Source organism: Thamnophis elegans, chromosome 12, assembly GCF_009769535.1.
Source record: "Thamnophis elegans isolate rThaEle1 chromosome 12, rThaEle1.pri, whole genome shotgun sequence".
NCBI lineage: Eukaryota > Metazoa > Chordata > Lepidosauria > Squamata > Colubridae > Thamnophis > Thamnophis elegans.
The window spans coordinates 27,884,815-27,905,460 of record NC_045552.1 but is presented as its reverse complement, the minus strand read 5'-3'; positions in this window follow the sequence as shown (position 1 = coordinate 27,905,460).

The window sequence follows — 20,646 nt, the reverse complement described above, 5'->3', positions numbered from 1 at the left end:
TGAATCAGAGGTAGGTTCCTACCGGTTTGGCCCGGTTTGGCCAAGTAGGTAGTAACTTGGCCGGATAGGCCCCCAAACTGGTTGTATCGTTTGGCGGCGCCATCTTGATTTTTGATTCTGCGCATGCGCAGAATAATCTTCAATGCAAAAATGTAATTTTTTCCCTTGTCTAACGTGCACATGCACAGACCTTTTTAGGTGCAAATGTGCACACACGCATGAGCAAAGCGAGCTGACACATGCAAAAGTTTTTGCACACCAAACTGGCAGTAATGCCAGCAGAAACCTACCCCCGCTCTGAATATCTCTCTTTCATTTTCATAAAATCATCCAAATTGAGTAACCATTATTCATCATCTATGGGGCTCCAACATGTCATCTTCCAAAGAATTCTGCTCAAGGGACCCCCTCCTCCCTGCTATTCCTCCTTAGAACAGCCCTGTGAGGTAGATTGGGTTCAAGGGTTCCCATTCTTTTTCCTAAGTGTGCTGCTGCTTGAACAGCTTCAAAAGGAGGCTCCTGAAACTAAGGAACTAAGATTGATTTTCTATGATTTTCCCAAACTGACACACTCCAGTTGTGTTGGATTCCAACTCCCATATTTCTCAGATGGGATGCTGGAATAAAGGTGTTGAAGTCCAAGAGATCAAGTGCCGTATGGATGCTTTAGGGCAGGCTTCCTCCTTCATCCAGGCTGCCTGGCGAAGGGTGAAAGTCGTGATGCTCTTGACCCAATAAATCTCTAATGGCTCTGCAGGGTCACCTCCTTGCTTTTCCACTGCACATAACAATGTTATCTATGTCTCCCTTTAAGCAGTGGATTGTTCTGTAGGTTAAACATTACAGAGGATGGAAGAACAAATTTGGAATTTTCTTTGTTGCTCTGACTTAAGAAATCTTCAGCGGAGTCACAGCTGGTGATGTCCCTTGCCAGAAAGTGACTGAGAAGATGGTCTGAAGGTATGCTTAGCAACCCATCAGACATATTTGTCCAGCTCATTGTCCCCTTTTGGGATAACAATGTGCAGTGTGGGGGGGAAAAAGAAGTTAAAAAGAGTACAGGTAGTTCTCGACTTATGACAGTCATTGAGCCAGTCAATTATGGTTGTAAGCCATCATGATTGTAATGTAAAACATCATAAGACGGGCCCAATTTTACTTTTTGGGGGATGATCATTAAGCGAACACCTCAGTTGTTAATCAAACCCATTGTTCGCAATGGGTTGATTTTTGACAGAAACCAGAAGTAAAGACCAGTTTCCAGCAAAACCATCAAAAATCATAGACACATGGCCACCAAATGCTGCAAACTCTGAAAATGTGGGCCGGCTGCTGAGTGCCCAAAATGTGGCCATGTGGTTGTGCCGGAGGGGGTGGTGACATCTGAAATTGGGTTATAAGTAGGTTTTTGGGGGTCCATCATAACTGGAATTTGAACAGTCAAAAGTTGAGGACTATCTGCAAGCCAAACAAATGAAAGAGACAAGAAATGAAAAAGTAAGGGTAGTTTATGCCAACATGCTTCATTATACCACCATATGTTTTGGAAGATTGAAAAGAAAGTTGAGGTTGGACAGATTTGATGAGATCCTGAAAAAAAAAAAAAAGCGACAATTTTAAAGAACAAATGACAATGGGTTTCATTTTCCCTACTAAACCAATTAGCTTGATCTGATGCATTAATTTTCAGATCCTTACTCTGACTCATACTATCTGTTCAACATTTGCTGCAAAGAATTTGGGATTTAAATCAATTACACGGTATCATCTGCCTAGAAGACTACATACATGTTCATTTCTCCACTAACCGACCTCTAACATTCTTCATGCATTCTTCATGCTTTTGTCCATAAATACAGTATCAAACATCCTTGTCTTACACCCTGCTCAGGGTTGACCTATTCTCCAAGCATGCCATTTATGCTCAGACATGCTTTAATTCCATCATTTATTGCTCTTATCACATTAGACGACCAACCTTCATATTTGCGTCAAACATTCCATAAGTCAATGTGATTCACTTCATCAGATGCTTCTTCTAAATCCACTACAATAAATGGTCTTTCTCATATTCACATATTGCTCAAGGCTGTGCTGAAAAAAAATCAGGTCTGTTTCCCCCCGCCCACTATAAAATGTCATTGCATTTCCCAAATTTTGCTCACTGTCAAATTTTGTAAATTTCCAATCAGAATTCTGCCTAAATAGTTTTCAAGATGCAATTGCCAAACTATAACCATAAGAACTTCACATCCTCCTATATTTACTTCTCTTATTCTTTTTTCTTCCAGAACTGACCTAGATTTTGACTCCATAATTTCATTTAAAATTCATTGGTAATAGTTCTTTTCATATATTTTGGACAATGCCTCCAAGTCAGTATTGACTTCTGGCAGCTACCTCTGGACTAGTCTCTGCAGTTTTCTTGGTCTTTCAGAAGATCCTACTTCCTATGGTTGAGAAAAAGTGACTGGCCCAAGGTCAATCAACTGGATTGACGTTCAAGGTGAGACTCGAAATAACTTTCATCTACAAGATCAGGTCGTCTTCTTTCAGGTCTATGACATTCCTCCATTTTCTCTTAGTTTGATCCACAACCAACATCTATTTTTTAAATTTTATGCCTCTCATTAATTCATGCTCTTTACCATTTTCTCCTCTTGCTTTCCAAGTCATAGCTATCTACACAGCACAATCAACTCCAGAAAATGATCTCAAACACTCATCCTGACTTGGATCAATGGACACTTCTCCATCATGATTTTGCATAAAACCGAGAAGGTGTAGAAAATATTGGCAGTCTTATGTCTATGGAGATTCTCAGTCATCCAGGTCATGGTTATCCCAAAGGTGCTTTTCTCAAGAGGCAACAGGACTTTCCTGTTTTTCTTTGAAGACGTTTTGTTTCTCATTCAAGAAACATCTTCAACTCTGTTTGGATGGTGAGGAATGGAAGGATTTAGCCTCCTTGCAGACAGCTGGTCATTTGCATTCTTTTAAAGAATGTGAGTTGAGGCCACTTTGCGATTTATCTGTATCCTCAGGAACACTGAGTAATGCACATAGATGTGGAGCCTTCTTAAAACTGCTGAAAGGATTGGAAATATATTTTATTTCTTTATTTTTTATTTAGAAAATGTATATTGCTGCCTTCTTGCACATGGCAACTCAAGGCGGTTTACAAAGATGATGTTGTATCTATATTTGCCATACTTTTGAAGACAGCAAAGTCCACATTTTGGACAGAGGGGACCCCTGGTTAGGAAGAGGGATCAAAGAGGCTCTCTGTGTCAAAATTGAGCAACCCTTTCTCAACAGAGGGGAGGGACACAAAATCATCTATCTCCAGTCTACAACACAGTCCTTTCAGCAGTTCCAAGTAGGGTCCACACCCATTTGCACTACCCAGGTGACCCTGACAACACAGATAAACCTCCAGGTGGCCTCAATGACTCTCTAAAAGGATGCAAATGACCCGCTGTTTGCAAGGAATATAAACCCTTCCATTCCCCACCATCCAGTCAGAACTGAAGAAGCTTCTTGGATGAGAAACAAAATCCTATTGCCTCCTGAGAAAAGCACCTTTGGGTCATTGGCAGTCTTACCTGTACTTGTGCCATGTCCTGTATAGTTTAGATCCAAGACCAGGCTGTGGATTTTGTGGCTTTCTGATTAATTGCAGATTAATCTACAGAGCGGGGGCTACTGCAAAAGAGAGACCCTCTCTAGTTTTATAAGGGAACTGTTTCTTGCCTGCAGGATCAGTGGTGGGATTCAATTTTTTTTACTACCGGTTCTGTAGGCGTGGCTTGGCTTGGTGGGCGTGTCATGATGGGGTGATAGCGGAAGGTTACTGCAAAATCCCCATTTCCTCCTGATCAGCTGAGACTCGGGAGGCAAAAAATAGACGGGGGTGGGGCCAGTCAGAGTTGGTATTTGCTGGTTCTCCAAACTACTCAAAATTTGCGCTACCGGTTCTCCAGAACTGCTCAGTACCTGCTGAATGCCACCTCTGTGTAGGATGTATAGTAAAAGAGGTTTCTGAAGATGGTCCTTCATCAAAGATTGACTGCCAGAGGGGGGCTTCAAAAATGGTGGCTGTGATTGTACATTTGAGCGTCCCGTCTTGGCTTTTTAAATAGATATACTGTATATTCCCCCATGGACATTCCTGGTTCACGTATTATCCTGATAGGATTTACTTTGGGTTCCACTGCTATGTAAAATCAGCCCTAAAGATTTGCAAGCATGCTGATGAAGAAGATAGCAGAACCAGCTGGCTTTCTCCCCAGGTGAACCAGAGAGAGGGAAGCACAGAAAACGAAGAGGATGAAACGCCTGCCTCTATCTTCTACAATGCTCCAATCCCCCTTTTTCAAAGCATGTGGCTGTACCTCTTCTCTATCCTCAGGTTCCAAGCAGGCTTTCCTTGCTGATCTCCCCAGACCTCTGTGGCTGTGCGTTTTCCTGCCCTCGAAACACCCAGGAATCTGAATGGTGCAACCTGGGCCAGCTACATAGCTTGAATAATAATTTCCCCCCACCCCCTGCCCACTCCTTCCCCCCTCCCTGTACCAGACAGTGTTTCTCCCCCCTCCCCCTCCTCCTCCACCCCCTGTGCAATCTCATTCCCAGGGTCACAGCAGGCTGTGCGGCCTCTGTATTTATAGCAATGGCCCCCTCCCCGCCCCCATCCACAACCACCAGGCACAACAGAGGCACCAGATGGGGCCTGTTTTTGGCACGTGCTCTGGGGGATGCAAGGGGAGGCGATTGCCTTGGTCTCTTGCGGTAAGGGTCCCTCCCCCTGCTGTCGGACATCACATGCACAGCTCCAAATTCACACAGGATGCAGAGCTGACACTTCCTTTGGTCTTAACCCGCTTTGGAATATTTAATCAGGCCCTTTTCCTAGGCCAGAATATTCTTTGAAGTCAAGCTTTTCAAGAGGATGGAAAGAAAAGAAAGAAAAGAAAGGAAGGAAGGGAAAGAAAGAAAGAAAGAAAGAAAGAAGAGAAAGAAAGAAGAGAAAGAAAGAAGAAAAGAAATTTTTACATATATGAGCTTTCTCTGTCCTGAAATACCATCAAAGGCCAGGAAGATGGAGAAACAGCCAGACAATTCATTTGCTAAAGACTACATTGCATTCTTGATTGTGGGCAACGGGATCTTGCAAAGGACAAGGTCTATTTCTTCCTGTTTTACAACTGTTCCTTTGCACCATTTTGTTCAGATCTGCCTTGTGCCAAGGGCAATGACTCTTTGTAACTAAGCTGCATAAAAATGAATTGAGGGAAAGGGTTCCATAACACTATTTACTGTATTTCACAGAGCAATTTGTTTCACAGAAAAATGAAAAGAGGGATGATTTGTCTATAACTATGTTTGCATGCCATAGTAACCCATAAGTCATGGCTTATTCTGAACAAACAGGCAGTTTGTGAACTCATGTCTTTTCATACATCTCCAGGTTTTCTTGCCATCATTATATGACTTACTTTTATATCTTGTCTAACAATTTTATATAGAACAACAGAATTGGAAGGGACTAGTCCAATCCACTTGCTCAAGCAGGAGACCCTATATATATAATCTCAGGCAAATGGTTGTCTAGTCTCTTCTTGAAAATCTCCAGTGATGGAGCACCCACAACTTCTAGAGGTAAGCTGTTCTGTTAAATAATTGCTTTTACTGCCAGGAAATTTCTCCTTAGTTCTAGGTTTCATCTCTCTTTGATAGGTTTCCATCCATAATTTCTTGTCCTGCCCTCAGGTGCTTTGGAGAATAGGTCGACCTCCTCTTCTCTTTGTGAGTCCTTCCAGTATTGTCATATCACTCTTCTTGTTGTCCATGGACAATCTGCCAAGACTGAGAAGGAACCACAACATGTGTGAGTCTGTGATTTGCAAATCACAATTTCTGAATTGTCTTCAAGGGCAGCCTCATGTAAAGCCCAGACAGAAGGTGCTTAAGAGGAAAGAAAATATGAGAATGGGCTTATCAGATACCAGACGTTCTAGGAGCCGAAGATGTCTGAAATGCTCTGTGCTGTTCCAGGCATAGCACTAGGATTCTGATGCATATATGAATCAGTCCTTCCTTCCTTCCTTCCTTCCTTCCTTCCTTCCTTCCTCCCTCCCTCCCTCCCTCCCTCCCTCCCTCCCTCCCTCCCTCCCTTCCTTTCCATTGACTACACCATTGCAACTGCATTTTGGTTGTTTTGACCCTGCAGACACCTCTGATGACAGGCCTAGGTGAAAGCAATTCAAGCTAGCCCCAGGCCCCAAAGATGAGTGAGGGGCTCTTGTGAAGCAAGGATAAATATTAGCTAAAATAAAGTGGGTGCAAAGGTGCCATCAAAGGCAGCAGCAAAAATCTCATCCCCATCTCAGTTCAAATAGAATCCCGAGAGTTGATTCAGCCATTGTGGTTTCTGGGGTCATTGACATCATTGGGCAGAAAGAGGAATACAATTCTGCTCACCACGTGGTGTCTTGTGAACTAAGCCTGAGTGGAAACTGACATAAATGATTTCTCCGGCTGAGACAGGTCTCCCCTTGCGGCTAAGTCCAGCACCAGCATGACCTGGTATCTTCTTGGTCCTGCCTTGACCCCTTGATGTTGCCTTCATCCCTTCCCCAGCCCTTAAATGAGGCCGACTTAAGTCATCCTTATCCGAACTGCTATGAAAGTAGTTTTCCCCTTAAGCCAAACTGCCTCTAATGACAGCTGCACAGTGTGCAACGTCTGTCCCATTTCGTCACACAATCCATCAGTCAGGAAACCAGAAGGGGGTGAAAACTGAATGCAGCTTCTTGGTGTTGTGGACTGAGGAGAGCATCTCCTGCCTCCTCTGCTTCCTTGGCTGCAGCCATTCTGTGATTGACACCCTTAAGAACTGGGCATGGCAACATTGTCCTGATAATCCTCTGGATTTGCACAACAGTGGTACAGCCATAATTTTTAGGAGGGCCAGTTTGGTCTTGTGGTTAAGGCACCAGACTACAAAGAAGGAGACTGTGAATTCACGTCCCACCATAGGCATGAAAGTCAGCTGGCTAACTTTGGGCCAGTTAACTCTATCTCAGCCCAGCCTGCCTCACAGGGTTGTTGTGGGTAAAATAGAAGAACAGTGTATTAGCTATGTTGGTTGCCTTGAGTTATTTGTAAAAATAATAAAGGTGGGAAAAGGGAAGGAAGGATGGAAGGAAGGAAGGAGAGAGAGCGGGGAAAGAAAGAAAGAAAGAAAGAAAGAAAGAAAGAAAGAAAGAAAGAAAGAAAGAAGGCATCCCTTGACCTACCTCTATTGCTGCATGCAAGGCTTCTCTGCCCCAGTACATCGTAGTTTGTTCAGGGAGATAAGATGCAGAGATTCCAGAATTTCTACACAAGGTTGGAAGCAGTTAGTAACTAAGATTTCAAGGGTGACTGGGCAAAATTATGCCCTAAAACCAGATTGTTCACTCAGTAATACTGGACTTTGGACCTGGATGAGTTTAATGTGAGTCATAGTCACTCATGCTGTAGTCATCTCCAGATCTATTATTGTAATGTGCTCTGCATGGGGCTGCCCTTGAAGAGTATCCAGAAGGTTTAATTGGTGAAGAATGCAGTGATGTTGGCAGTTGCAGTATGTGTACTTCCAGAACAGCACAGGTTACACCTCTGCTCCATAAACTGCCTTGGTTCCAGGTCCAATTCAAGATGTTGTTTTTGGCCTTTAATGACATGGAACCAGGTTATCTATGGAACTGTCTTCTCCCCATTACATCAGCATCAGGTCTGGCAAAGAAGGCATGCTATGGGTTCAATCTGGTAGGGGGCTACGCTTGGTGGGTTCCAAGATGTGGGACCCATGGCACCCACCCTATAGAACAGTCTTTTCGACCCAAATCAGGTTAACTCCATCCCTGCTGATCTCCAGAAGGTCCCCCACAAGATCTGATTGTGTTATCAGGCCTGGGAGTTCTAAAATACCAGCAACAAAGGAAAGAGAAAAATTATAAATAAATGTGATCTTTGTGACCCAGCTCTTTACAAATTTGTTCTGGTTTTTAGTTTAACTTTATTTAGCTGAGCTTATGACTGAATGGATGCTGGAGGATGGACAAAGGTGAAAATTCAGCATAGATGGGAATTGGACAGGTGCTGTGTGAACTGAATCAGATCAGATCAGAAATGTTTTTCAAACCTGGCAACTTTATGATGTATTCCCAAGTAGGGGGAATTCTGGGGGTTGAAGTCCACACATCTTAGTTGCCAACTTACAAAAACAGATAAGGGACCTGCAGCCAGACTAAGGCCTTATTCCCATTGCATTGATATGACATCAAAACCCGCCATCCTGGGCCCAACTTTAGGGAAGCCAGGCTCTGCCTGTCACAAGCCAGGACAAAGGGTGAGTGATGGAGGACTAACACCTCCTTAAAAAACCTTGGCCCAGCTGGCCCAGCTGGTGCCACCTCGTAAGGGCCCCTTTCCAGGGTCAAAGGAGAAGACGGTCAACGGTTTTGAAGGGGGAAGAGGGCTCTACACCCCAACGGCAGATCAAGTGGCAGGAAACTGATTACAAACCTCCACTGCCTTGTGGCTACATCCATTCCTGGAAAAGGCTTCAGGAGTCAACCTCGAGGCAAAATCCGGAGCTGGAGTCCTGGAAGCAGTTCGTGACTGTGTACAACCACGTTCTGGTAACTCCTGTGACGCAGCTGGAACTGATCGGATCGTCTCTGCTGTTCCATTGGACTATTTCAGTGATGTGGAGAGGGGGATCTGCTGCTTGGGTAACAGCCTATCCTCCATATTAATCTACCCAGGCCTCGTGCTCTGGAGAGGACACTCCAGCTTTGACCTCTTCCCAGAGCATGATACCATAGTCTCTTGAGACTGAAGGATGCCAATGCAATGATATGACAAAGCTGTTTTCCTCACTGGCTGAGGGTGAACTAAGCCAGGATCTCTGCTTCTAGTGCTCTGGGCATAGGAAGTCAAGACAGCTCCATCTGGCAGTGGGCCAGATGAGAGGTGAAAAAAAGAGGTGTTTGGGCAATGAAAGCAAGTCAGCTCATCATCAAAAAGACCCTGCCTGAACATGAATGGAACAGAAAATCTTACACTCCGCTAAATTGATTGGCCATCCTCTTCTGTTCTGCATCTCAAAATCCCGGTGCACCTTTTCAGAAAGTCGGGTGAAGGCTGCTAAAGGAGCTGATTTTGGAAAGGTTCAGGTGCAAGATTGAGGGCATAGCAACCAGACAGAGGCACCCATCAAGGTGCAGAAGTTATAACAGAGCCTGGGAAAGGAAAAAAAATACTCAGGATGGTGGCCATGACCACCTCAGTCATGTTGGTTGAAGACACCCCTCTTTGTACATGCAATGCAAAACACATAAACAGGGCAGGGCTTTAATGGCCTGGTTGGGGCCATCATCTTGCCTTTTCTTATCTTCTCTCTGGATACCCTTGAAAGCAAAGAGTGTGAATTAGCTTTCTCTTATCCAGGCCTGCTTTGAGTCTGTTCAACCATGAGTCCAATTCAGGGGTGAAATCCAGCAGGTTCTGGAAAACCTGTAGCGAAAATTTTGAGTAGTTCGGAGAACCGGCAAATACCACCTCTGGCTGGCCCTGCCCCCATCTATTCTCTACCTCCCAAGTCCCAGCTGATGGGGAGGGAATGGGGATTTTGCAGTATTCTTCCCCTGCCATGCCCACCAAGCCATGACACGCCCACCAAGCCACGCCCACAGAACTGGTAGTAAAAATTGAATTTCACCACTGGTCCAATCATCCCCAACCCACAAAGCCCATGGCTGGGCCAAGGAGAGCTGCACTCCAATCCATCAGGAGGGCAACCGGCTGAGGAAGTTGGAAGTACATCAATGATCTTTTTCCATCTGATGCTAACCTTCTTTTTGCAAGCTCTTCCATGTCTAGCGAGTCACAATCGGGTGGAATTCAGCAGGTTCTGGAGAACCGGTAGCAGAAATTTTGAGTAGTTCGAAGAATCGGCAAATGCCACCTCTGACTGGCCCCAGGGGTGGGGAGGGAATGGAGATTTTGCACTAACCTTCCCCTGCCACGGCCACCACACCCACAGAACTGGTAGTAAAAAAAGTTTAATTTCACCACTGGTCACAATGCATTTATGGCAATTGGCTCAATCACCGCAGAATGCTTTTCCACCACAGACAGCTTTTGAACCATGCCTGGAAATCCAGAGTAGATGGTTCAGGCAACCTATTTCAATCTTCCAGATTCCGTGAAGGAAGCTACGGGAATCAGTCAGACAACTTTCTTTGGTGTCTCTGGCAGAAAATGAGTCTGTGAACAAAGGAGAGGACAAAACAAACAGCCGCAGACGTTGAGCGGGTCTCCTTGACTGGTTGAGCCTGTTCCTCGACCAGCCAGCCCTGCCTTCCCAACAGGCCAGGCCTCCCGTCTGCTTGTACATTTGCACTTTGAGCTCTGTAGGCAAGTGGGTGGGGAGGGATCCACACTCACTCACAATTTTCTTTGTCTTCTGGAGGAGTATCCGTGTTTGTCTGACCTCAGCTTTGACAATGAGATCTAGAAACTTTTTTCATAGAAAGCAAAGCTGCAGAGGGCTAAAAAATGCTCAATAATAAAAACACAAACTGTAGCAGATGCGAATGTACATGGGGGAGGGGTGTGGTAAGTGAAAACATACGGTCATAGCATCATTGCACAAATGGTGAGAATTAATTGTGTGATGCAAAACTCCCCCGTTGCATTATTGCCATCAGTTGTGCAATTTAGTATTTATTTATTTATTAAACAAATGTATATAGCCACACAGTGACGCCTGACGATGGTCAATATTACAAATCCACAGTTGAAAATCACAATTCAAATCTCCCAGCCTGGGGTGATGACAACAGAAAGAGACAAGTCACTTGTTCCTCTCAAAATGGGGTCGACCCACCGAGAAAACTACCGTATGCCTTTAAGGAAAACCAACAAGATTATCTCTGGAGGAATAATGTTCCACAGTGAGGGAGCCACCACACCCAAGTCTCTTTTCCTAGGTCCCACCAGATGTATTTCCTTGATAGTTGGCTTGCCTTCCTGCTCTGGTGGGCCAGGTGGATGTAACTGGGGAGAGAGGCTATCCATCAAGTAACTTGACCCCAAACCATGATTGTTAAGTGAATCACTGCAGTTATTAAGTGAATCACGTGGCCATTGAGCTTGCTTGTCAATAGCAGGGAAGGTCCATAATAGAAGTCACATGATCTCAGGCTGCTGCAACCATCATAAATACATGCCAGTTGCCAAGTGCCTAAAGTTTGATCACATGACCATAGGGACGCCGCAACAATCATTAAATTTGACAACTGGTCATAAGTCACTTTTTTCCAGCACCGTTGTAACTTTGAACCGTTGTTAAAGAAATGGTTGTAAGTTGTAAGTAACTGGGCATACCAGTATGTCCACGCACACATGGTTCAAAATACAAAACAAAACCCACTGCTGCAAGCACAAAAAAGAGAGAGACCTGGATATATGCATCTGTATTGTTGTAAGCCACCAAGAATCTCTTGGCAATGAGTTGGGCGACAAATAAATTTAATAACTAATAAGATAACAATATAAGATAACATAACCTTTATTGTCACTTTTTTCTGTCAACACACTGGCACACATTAAAAAAATTCTGATGCCCATATATGTACTGTCAGGTTTCCTAAAAATGGCTTAATTGATTTATGAATATTGAGCCGTTTCAATACAAAACTAGTTATTAGGAGCACCATAGGCATGATCTTTTCGCAGTCAGATCTAAGCTTTGTTTGAGTTATAGCTGAACTTTACCCCGTTCCTTCCCTCCCCTCAATCTGTGTCATAAATCACATTCCCCAATGAGGTGCACCCCTCCCAAATCTGCTGTAGTAATCTGACATCCGACCTTAGCCGAAAGTATGCGTGGAATGCACTCCCCCCTTCCCTCACTCTGGCAATGTTAGGAGTTGGCATGTGTATGTGTGTGTGTATGTATGTATGTATGTATGTATGTATGTATGCATGTATACATAAACATACATGTACACACCGGTGGTGGGATTCAAATTTTTTTACTATCAGTTCTGTGGGCGTGGCTTGGTGGGCGTGGCAGAGGAAGGATACTGCAAAATCTCCTTTCCCTCCCTATCAGTTGGGACTTGGGAGGCAGAGAATAGATGGGGGCGAGGCCAGCCAGAGGTTGCATTTGTTGGTCTCCGAACTACTCAAAATTTCTGCTACTGGTTCTCCAGAACTGGTCAGAACCTGCTGAACAGCACCTCTGGTACACACACACAAACACACACACACACTTTAATCACATTCCATTTTGAATACATTGCGTCAAAAAGAGTCTTGAAAGATAAAATGATGGATGCTATGTGGTATAAAGAGGTTACGGGATCTAGTTGTTCTGCTTCAGGTAGCACAAAGCCTCCTCCCAGAAAGTAACAAAGAAAACTGGTCATGGAGAGGACGTGTAGCATCCCAGACTATACTGTGGACTCTGGTTAAGCAGCGCTTCTAGGCCATGTCCTGGACAGAAGGAAGTGAGCTTCCAATAATAACAATAATAAGTGGAATGGGGCAGGGGTATCCAAACTTGGCCACTTTAAGACTTGTGGACTTCAACTCCCAGAATTCTCCAACCAGCATAGCAGGAGTTTAAGTCCACAAGTCTTAAAAGTTGCCAAGTTTGGGCACCCCTGCTATGCTGGCTGGATAATTCTGGGAGTTGAAGTCCACAAGTCTTAAAGTGGCCAAGTTTGGAGAGCCCTGGAATAGGGCATCAATTGGGGTGGTAGTGGTGCCAGCAGATTCTTGACCTTTTTGATCACCTTGCAGGCATCCTAGAGGGCATCTACTGGCAGCTTCCTTTGCTGACTCCAGACCTTTTCCCCCACTGCTAGGGATTTCTGCCTTCAGGGCTTCCTTGGCAAGAAAAGGGAGATGGCGGGCACTGCCCCTATTTGCATCACTCCTAGACAGAAGGGGAAACCTTTCAGCTTGCAATGTATGTTTTGAGCACACATAGACACACACACAAACACTCAGATAGATTTTTGAGTCAAGACTCCAGGGATCTCTGAGGCTGCACAAAGATCTGTCTTTCCTTCCTCTTCGCGGCTTCTTTGGTTTTTGCTGAAGTTGCCGGGGCAACCCTGCAGTGGCCAAGGCTTGGCCCCAAATCAGCGGCTGCCTTCCTGCCATCTGCCTTGGAGAAGATGAGGGACCGGGCAGGGGAGAGATGGGGACTTCACAGATGGGTTCTGGAATACTTAGCCCGAGAATGTGCAAAAGCAGTTCAGGTCTCAACTCTGCTGCGAAATGGCCAAAGTTTTAAAGAAGAGACTGGAGAGCCATTTGTCCAAAATGGATTAGGGCAGTGATGTCTAACCTTTTCCCCATTGTGTGCTAAAAGTGGGGGAGTGCAGGAGGGTCATGCACGGGCATGCCCACACCCATAATACTATGTGTGCAACCCCCCCACATGCACACATGCACGACACCCCCCCTGTACGCATGCATATGTGAAAACCCCACATGCATGAGTGCATGACCCCTGCCCTCCCACTCTCTTTTGGCACACAATGGACCCGTTATTTGCTCTACCCAGGCTCCAGAGGATTTCTAGGAGCCTGGGGAGGGCAAAAACACACCCCCCCGGAGCCCCTCCGGAGGCTTCAGGAGGCTTCCCTGAAGGCTCCGCTGGGTGAAAAATCACCCCATGGGCAAACTAGAAATCACATTCCCGAACTTACAGTTTGCACATTGGGTTGTTTTTCGCACTCCGGAGGCTTCAGGGAAGCCTCTGGAAGGCAAAAAATGAAGGCCGAAGTCAGTTGGCCAGCATGCACATGCATGCTGCAGCTGATAGGGCAACACCTCTCGTGCCCTAATAAATGGCTCCACGTGCCACCTGTGGCACGTGTGCCATAGGTTTGCCATCATGGGATTGGGGTCTCCTGCTTGAGCAGGGGGTTGGGCTAGAAGGCCTCCAAGGCTCCTTCCAACTCTGTTATTCTGTAATTCTGCTAAATTCTGGAGAAATCTCTGTACTGCACATGTGCATGCCCCTTCCAAAGGATAGCTGCAAGATGGAGAGACGTTTCTGCAGCAAAACCCAGCAACACTCCACTTTTGGTCCCAAGAAGTGAAGAAGAGGATCAAATGCAGCTTCTTTGCTGTGAGTTCTTTTATGGCAGTGTTTCCAAATTTGGGAACTTTAAGATGTGTGGACTTCAACTTCCAGAATTCCCTAGCTAGCCATGCTGGCTACGGAATTCTGGGAGTAGAGGCAGGGGTGAAATTCAGCAGGTTCTGGAAAACGGCTAGTGGAAATTTTGAGTAGTTTGGAGAACTGGCAAATACCACCTCTGGCTGGCCCCGCCCCATCTATTCTCTGCCTCCCAAGTCCCAGCTGATTGGGAGAAAATGGGGATTTTGCAATAACCTTCCCCTGGAGTGAGATGGGAATGGAGATTTTACAGTATCCTTCCCCTGCCACGCCCACCAAGCCATGCCCACAGAACCCATATTTTAAAAAATTAAATTTCATCACTGAATTGATATTCCCATGTCTTAAAGATCTGAAGGTTGAAAACTCTCTTTTATGGATTTTATAGGTGGAAAAAAAAAAACAAGTGGGACAGCTTTCCTTTGAGATCTGGATGCCCCCAACCCTGTTAGACTTCCCTATAATGCTATAGCTTACCCCCCTGCCCCCAGCATTTGGCCCCAGAGATAAAGCAATCTTTGCAGATTGTTTGATCTTCATTGTTGGGTTTTGTTTGCTGCCAGAAGTTGGGACTTAATTCTACCACCTCCGACATGTGTGACCAGCATCAGGTGTTCTCATCACTGCTTTTAATTCTTGCGCACCTCCCAGTATCATTGTTATGAAATAAGAGGCCATGTGAATAAGTGAAATGCATCCTTTGTTTATGTAAAGGATACATGAAATGGGTGCTGCCGTTGGCCCCATTTCCCTCTGGACATCTGTTCCCAAGTAGGGATGTTCCACAGGATGTGCCCCAGTGGTGGGTTCCGGATCCCACTGCAACTAGTACGGTGCAACGGGGCCAGGCATCCACCACATGCACGTGCGCAGCACGCGCATGCGTACTTTCCACCCGCAACACTCCATGATGCTCCAGCTGCTCGGCGGAAGCCTCGATCGGCTCAAATACAGGTAAGGACAGCAGGTGGGGCCTCCGGAGCACTGTACCAGAACAGTACCTGGTGCTCCCAGCAGGCACCGGTACACCTGTACCGGGGCGTATCAGTCATATCCCACCACTGATGTGCCCCAGTGGTGAGCTCCTACCAGTTTGGACCTTTTCGGCCAAACTGGTAGTGGTTTGGTAGCCTGGGTGGCTAGAACCGGCAGTGACTGAGGCCTGAAATGCCCCCGAACTGGTTCCCCAGGTGGCGCCAAATGTGCTGCCATCTTGTTTTTCAGTTCTGCGCATGCACAGAACAATGTTAATAGCACTGTGCGCACACGAGCGAACCGTCAATAGTGCCTGATGGAACCCACCCTTGGTGTGCCCACAAGGTCAAGATGGAAGATGTATTGGCACAATTGTAGCCTGCAGCTTTTTTTTTTGTTTCCAGAAATCTTATGTATGATTCATGACAAGGGGAGGAGATTTGATCACATGAGTGCAGGTGCCATTTTGACCTTTTTGACCTGCAGATGCTTCTCTTTCTAAGCAACCTTTAAGAACAGGCCTACTCAAAAGCTGATGAGTCTACTGGCATCAAGGCAGCTGATCGCCGTCCCCATCCTTTACTGCAGACTCCAAACTTGGCAATTTTAAGACTTGGGGGCTTCAACTCCCAGAGCTGGCTGGAGACCTGGCTGGAGAATTCTGGGAATTGAAGTCCGCAAGTCTTAAAGTTGCCAAGTTTGAAGACCTCTGCCCTATGGCCTGGATCCTGGGTCCAATTTGGCAACAGGCAGAGCTGGCTGGAAAATTCTGGGAGTTGAAGTTCACAAGTCTTAAAAGCTGCCAAGTTTGGGCACCCCTGCTATGCTGGCTGGAGAATTATAGGAGTTGAAGTTCACAAGTCTTAAAGTTACCAAGTGTTAAGACCTCTGCTTTACTGTACTTGGAAATTGATCTAAAATGGTTCCCTGCTATCTAGCTGGAGTGAGGGCCAGATCCATTTCCCCAAATAATAACTCAAAGAAAAAAAAGCTGCCACCCTGGAAAATCCCATCATGTTTTGTAGTGAGACTATTATATGCACTAAGGTAGAAATATTTGTTTTACCCACAGCGACGGAATGCACGGTGAAGATTTTGAGACTTGGCCAGCTATAATTAGAGACAAGACATTAAGTTTAAATCTAATGGAAAGGCCCTTATTGACTTTTTGCATGAAATAGAAAAAAAGTGAAATCATGATGTGTGGCTTTGATAATTAGAAAAAAAAAAGATTATGAAAAATTGTAAGCAATGCTGTAACCACGGAGTGAGAGGTTAATTTACATTAATGCTAATAACCGAGGCATGCAAGTGTGATGAGTGCCATAGAAATATGATAATATATTCAGAAAATCAGGAGGCATTTATTTATTTTTTTTACTTTTCTTCCCCCCCTCCCCCCGCATTTTTGGTCTTGTTCTGTCTTCTTTCTTCTCTCTCCATTTTAAATAGACATTCTTGTTAATTTTTATCTTTTATTATAAAATAGCTAGACAGACAGACATATGATAGAAAATCTCTCCGTGTTCTGTTTGCAGAGGGCAAAAGTAGTCAGAAATTGAGAGAATCCGGGTGACCATGCAGTAATGACAAGCTTTATTTTAAATTATGTTAATTGTGGACTTTAACACTTGGTAAACATGTTGTGGGTGCTGGTGAGCATCCTAACCCTTTATTATCCAGCCTAACCATTGCATTTTTCAAAGTGGTTGCTCAGAACTCTAAAAATGTGGGGAAATCTTTAGGGCACACCAACTCCTCACCTGGAGCAAAGAAACGGGTGGAAAATAATTGTTTGAATTAAAGGAACTTCCTTACAATTCCTTTTCTATTTCCTAGGCTGGTGTTTTTCAAACTTGACACTCATGCTGGGAATTCTGAGAGCCGAAGTCTATAAAGTTGTCAAGTGTGAAAAACACTGTCCTAGACTACATGTATGTGCTGCAGTGCAGCCATTCCCGCTCCTTAGCTTGTGGAGACGTAATGTGGCTCCTAAATGCTCTTGCTGTAGCATCCCGTACAAAGATGGAGAGTGATGGGACTTGTGGTCCAGCAGAATGCCTTTCTTTTACCCTATTGTGGGCTTGACCGGCAGGCTTCAGAGTGTGCTGTCTTTCCAGTTGTTTTGTTTCTTCCGAAATGGAAACAGTTTTTAAACACAGCAACCTTTTTCAGTATGCTCTTTTTCAGCAGAGAATTAATACCGACATGCATACACACAAGAGTATCCTAAGGGATGCACATTTCCAGCAGTGCTCCAGAAGTTGTGAAAGTCACAGTGGGGTTAGGAAGTTTTGCCCACCCCACTGTGGCTCTTGAATGTGCCAGAACACTTCTCCACTTATAGAGCTTGGTATGAGTTGACATTTGGAAGAAATGGGTGACATGGCCAGAAGACCCACGATTCCATGTGCCACCATTCATATAACCCTACTCATCTAGCTGTAAAGGGTCCTTGATTTACAACCATTCCTATAGCAGTTGTTCAAAGTTATAATGGCCATGGAAAAAGTGACTTATGATGTTGCTGAACTTACGACTGTCATAGCATTCCCCACAGTCATGTGATCAGAATTCGGGCACTTGGCAACTGGCATGTATTTATGAGGGCGGCATCCCAGGGTTTGGATGAGCAAAATCAATGGGGAAAGAAGATTCGTGTCAAGGTTCCAAATAACCCCCTAACATCGCACAGCAGAAAATGCGGCAAGCCTGAATGCAAAAAATGGCTTCCAGGTCTGACAATTCGCTTAACAATTGCATGGTTCGCTTAGCAACTACAAGGATTCATGGCCAAAAAAAAAAAAAAAGGATCTTAAATTTGGGTGTGACTTGCCTTGCTTAACAATGGAAAAATCTGGTCTCATTTGTGGTCAGAAGTGAAGGACTACCTGCCCAGCAGTTCCTGTCTGGGCTTGTGATGAGATCTGGCTACAGTGAATGACATGTGCATTTTTCATCAATGTGTTAGAGATCCTTTCCTACAAGTGAGATCATCTGAAATCTGAAAGATCTTTCTTCTGGGCACTTGACAACAACAAAACAGTCAAATGATTCAGTGCAAAATGTACAACCGGCCCATTTTATGTGAACTAATTCCTGGGTGGTTGAGAGAGTTTTCCGCAGGGCTGTCATTTTGATGCTGCAGCAGATTAGAATTCAGACTGCGCGGAAAACCTTCCTTTTACACTCCCCTCGCCTTGCCCCCAGGCAGCTGATCTTCAGGAGAAGAAGTTTGAAGAGTCTGGTGAACCTTCAAGGCAGTAAATACATATTACGGCTCAAAGGCCCTGGGGGATGGAGGAGGACAGTTCTCAGTCTTGCTTTGTCATTGTGCTTCCTTCCTGTGCGATGGGAGGAAAACAGAGAGTTGGTCATCAGCTGACTGTGAGGATGCAGCTCAGTAAACACCATTAAAACAAATGTCCCAAACCCACAAATGTTTCTGCAGACCAGGCAGAAAGCTATTCCAATTTTTCTTTGCAAAAAGCTGTTGCAGAATTACTCAGGACCCAGCAGTGTTTCTCAACATTAAGATGGGTGGACTTCAATTCCCAGTCCAGGGAGCGGAAGTCCACCCACCTTAAAGTTGCCCAGGTTGAGAATCACTGAGATGGAGGCCATGCTAGCAAGTCTTCCTCTTCACCCTTCAGCTGTTAAATGATAAATAATCAAAAGGTGAATGGATACCATAAACATAGTTAGGTAAATGCATCACAATCTATTGGATCCGACAAAGAAATACAGGTAGTCCTTAACTTACAACAGTCCATTTAGTGTCCATTCAAAGTTACAACAGTACTGAAAAAAGTGACTTATGACCATTTTTCACATTTATAACCATTGGGGCATCCCCATAATTATGTGATAAAAATTGAGATGCTTGGCAAGTGACTCATATTTAAGACGGTTACAGTGTCCCCAGGGTCGTATTATCACTTTGTGCGAACTTCTGACAAGCAAAGTCAATGGGGAAACCAGATCCACTGTTTTACTAACCTAATAACAGCAGTGTTTCACTTAACAGCTGTGGCAAGATAGGGGCAAATGGGGCAAACTGCACTTAACAAATGTCTCACTTAGTAGCAAAAATTTTCAGCTCAATTGGGGTTGTAAGTCGAGGACTACCTGTACATGCTAATATCGACCTTTATCATCCTTTGAACCAATTGCCAAGAGCAAAGCATCCCTCCTAAGAGAAACGAATCCTAAAATCTTCCATCTCCATTCTGCGCCTGTCCTCTGTTTCTCCAAAACAACTGAATTATCCACCCTTAACTTTGTATAGAGGGACGCGGGGGCTCAGTGGCTAAGACGCTGAGCTTGTTGATCAGAAAGGTCGGCAGTTCAGCAATTCGAATCCCTAGCACCGCGTAACGGAGTGAGCTCCCATTATTTGTCCCAGCTTCTGCCAACCTAGCAGTTCGAAAGGACATAAAATGCAAGTAGAAAAATAGGAACCATCTTTGGTGGGAAGGTAACAGTGTTCCGTGTGCCTTCAGCATTCAGTCATGCAGGCCACATGAGCACAGACACATCTTCGGACAGCGCTGGCTCTTCGGCTTTGAAACGGAGATGAACACCGCCCCCTAGAGTCAGGAATGACTAGCACATATTGTATGTGCAAGGGGAACCTTTACTTTTACCTTTAACTTTGTATAGCAAACAAAAAGTGAAAGCGTAGAAATTCAGAATAATCTTGCTGATTTGTTGAACAGATTCATTTCAATTCTTGGCACTTATGCAGAAGTGCTTTACCTTTGCCTTATTTGGGATATATTTTGATTTCCCAGTAAAGCTTAGAGCCCTGACATTTCCTGACAGCCTTCATCATAATCTGTGTTTAGGGTTATTCACTTTTGAGCCCAGGCAGGATTGGATAGAACTCAAATGAAGTGCCAGATCTGGAGACTCACAGCTCTTTTTATTTTCATGGGCCTTTCTAGCCAGGTTCCCAATCCAGAGGCCTTTTGCCTTTTTCTAATAGGATCCATTTTTTAGAGCCGTGATGGTGAACGTATAGCACAGGTGCCACAGGTGCCACGCAGAGCCCTTTCTGTATGCATATGAGCCGTCACCCCAGCTCAGTTCCACTGACCAGCTGATTTTCGGGTCTCTGCCGCACATGCGGGGGGGGGGAGAGCTGCATGCAGGAGACACATGTGCATGCGCGGGGGGTGGGTCGTGCACTGCGAATCACACGGGCATGCATGGGGGTGACACACACACACACAGGAGCAGGGTGCATGCAGGAGGATGCACGCACATGCACAGGGGGTGGGGGTGCACACACATTGCATTGTGGGTGTGCACACATGCGCTTTTGGCACTCGGGGCCAAAAAAGTTAGCTATCACTATTCTAGGGCAATAACAGAAGGCAAATTCACTGAACAATTGTGTGATTCATTTAACA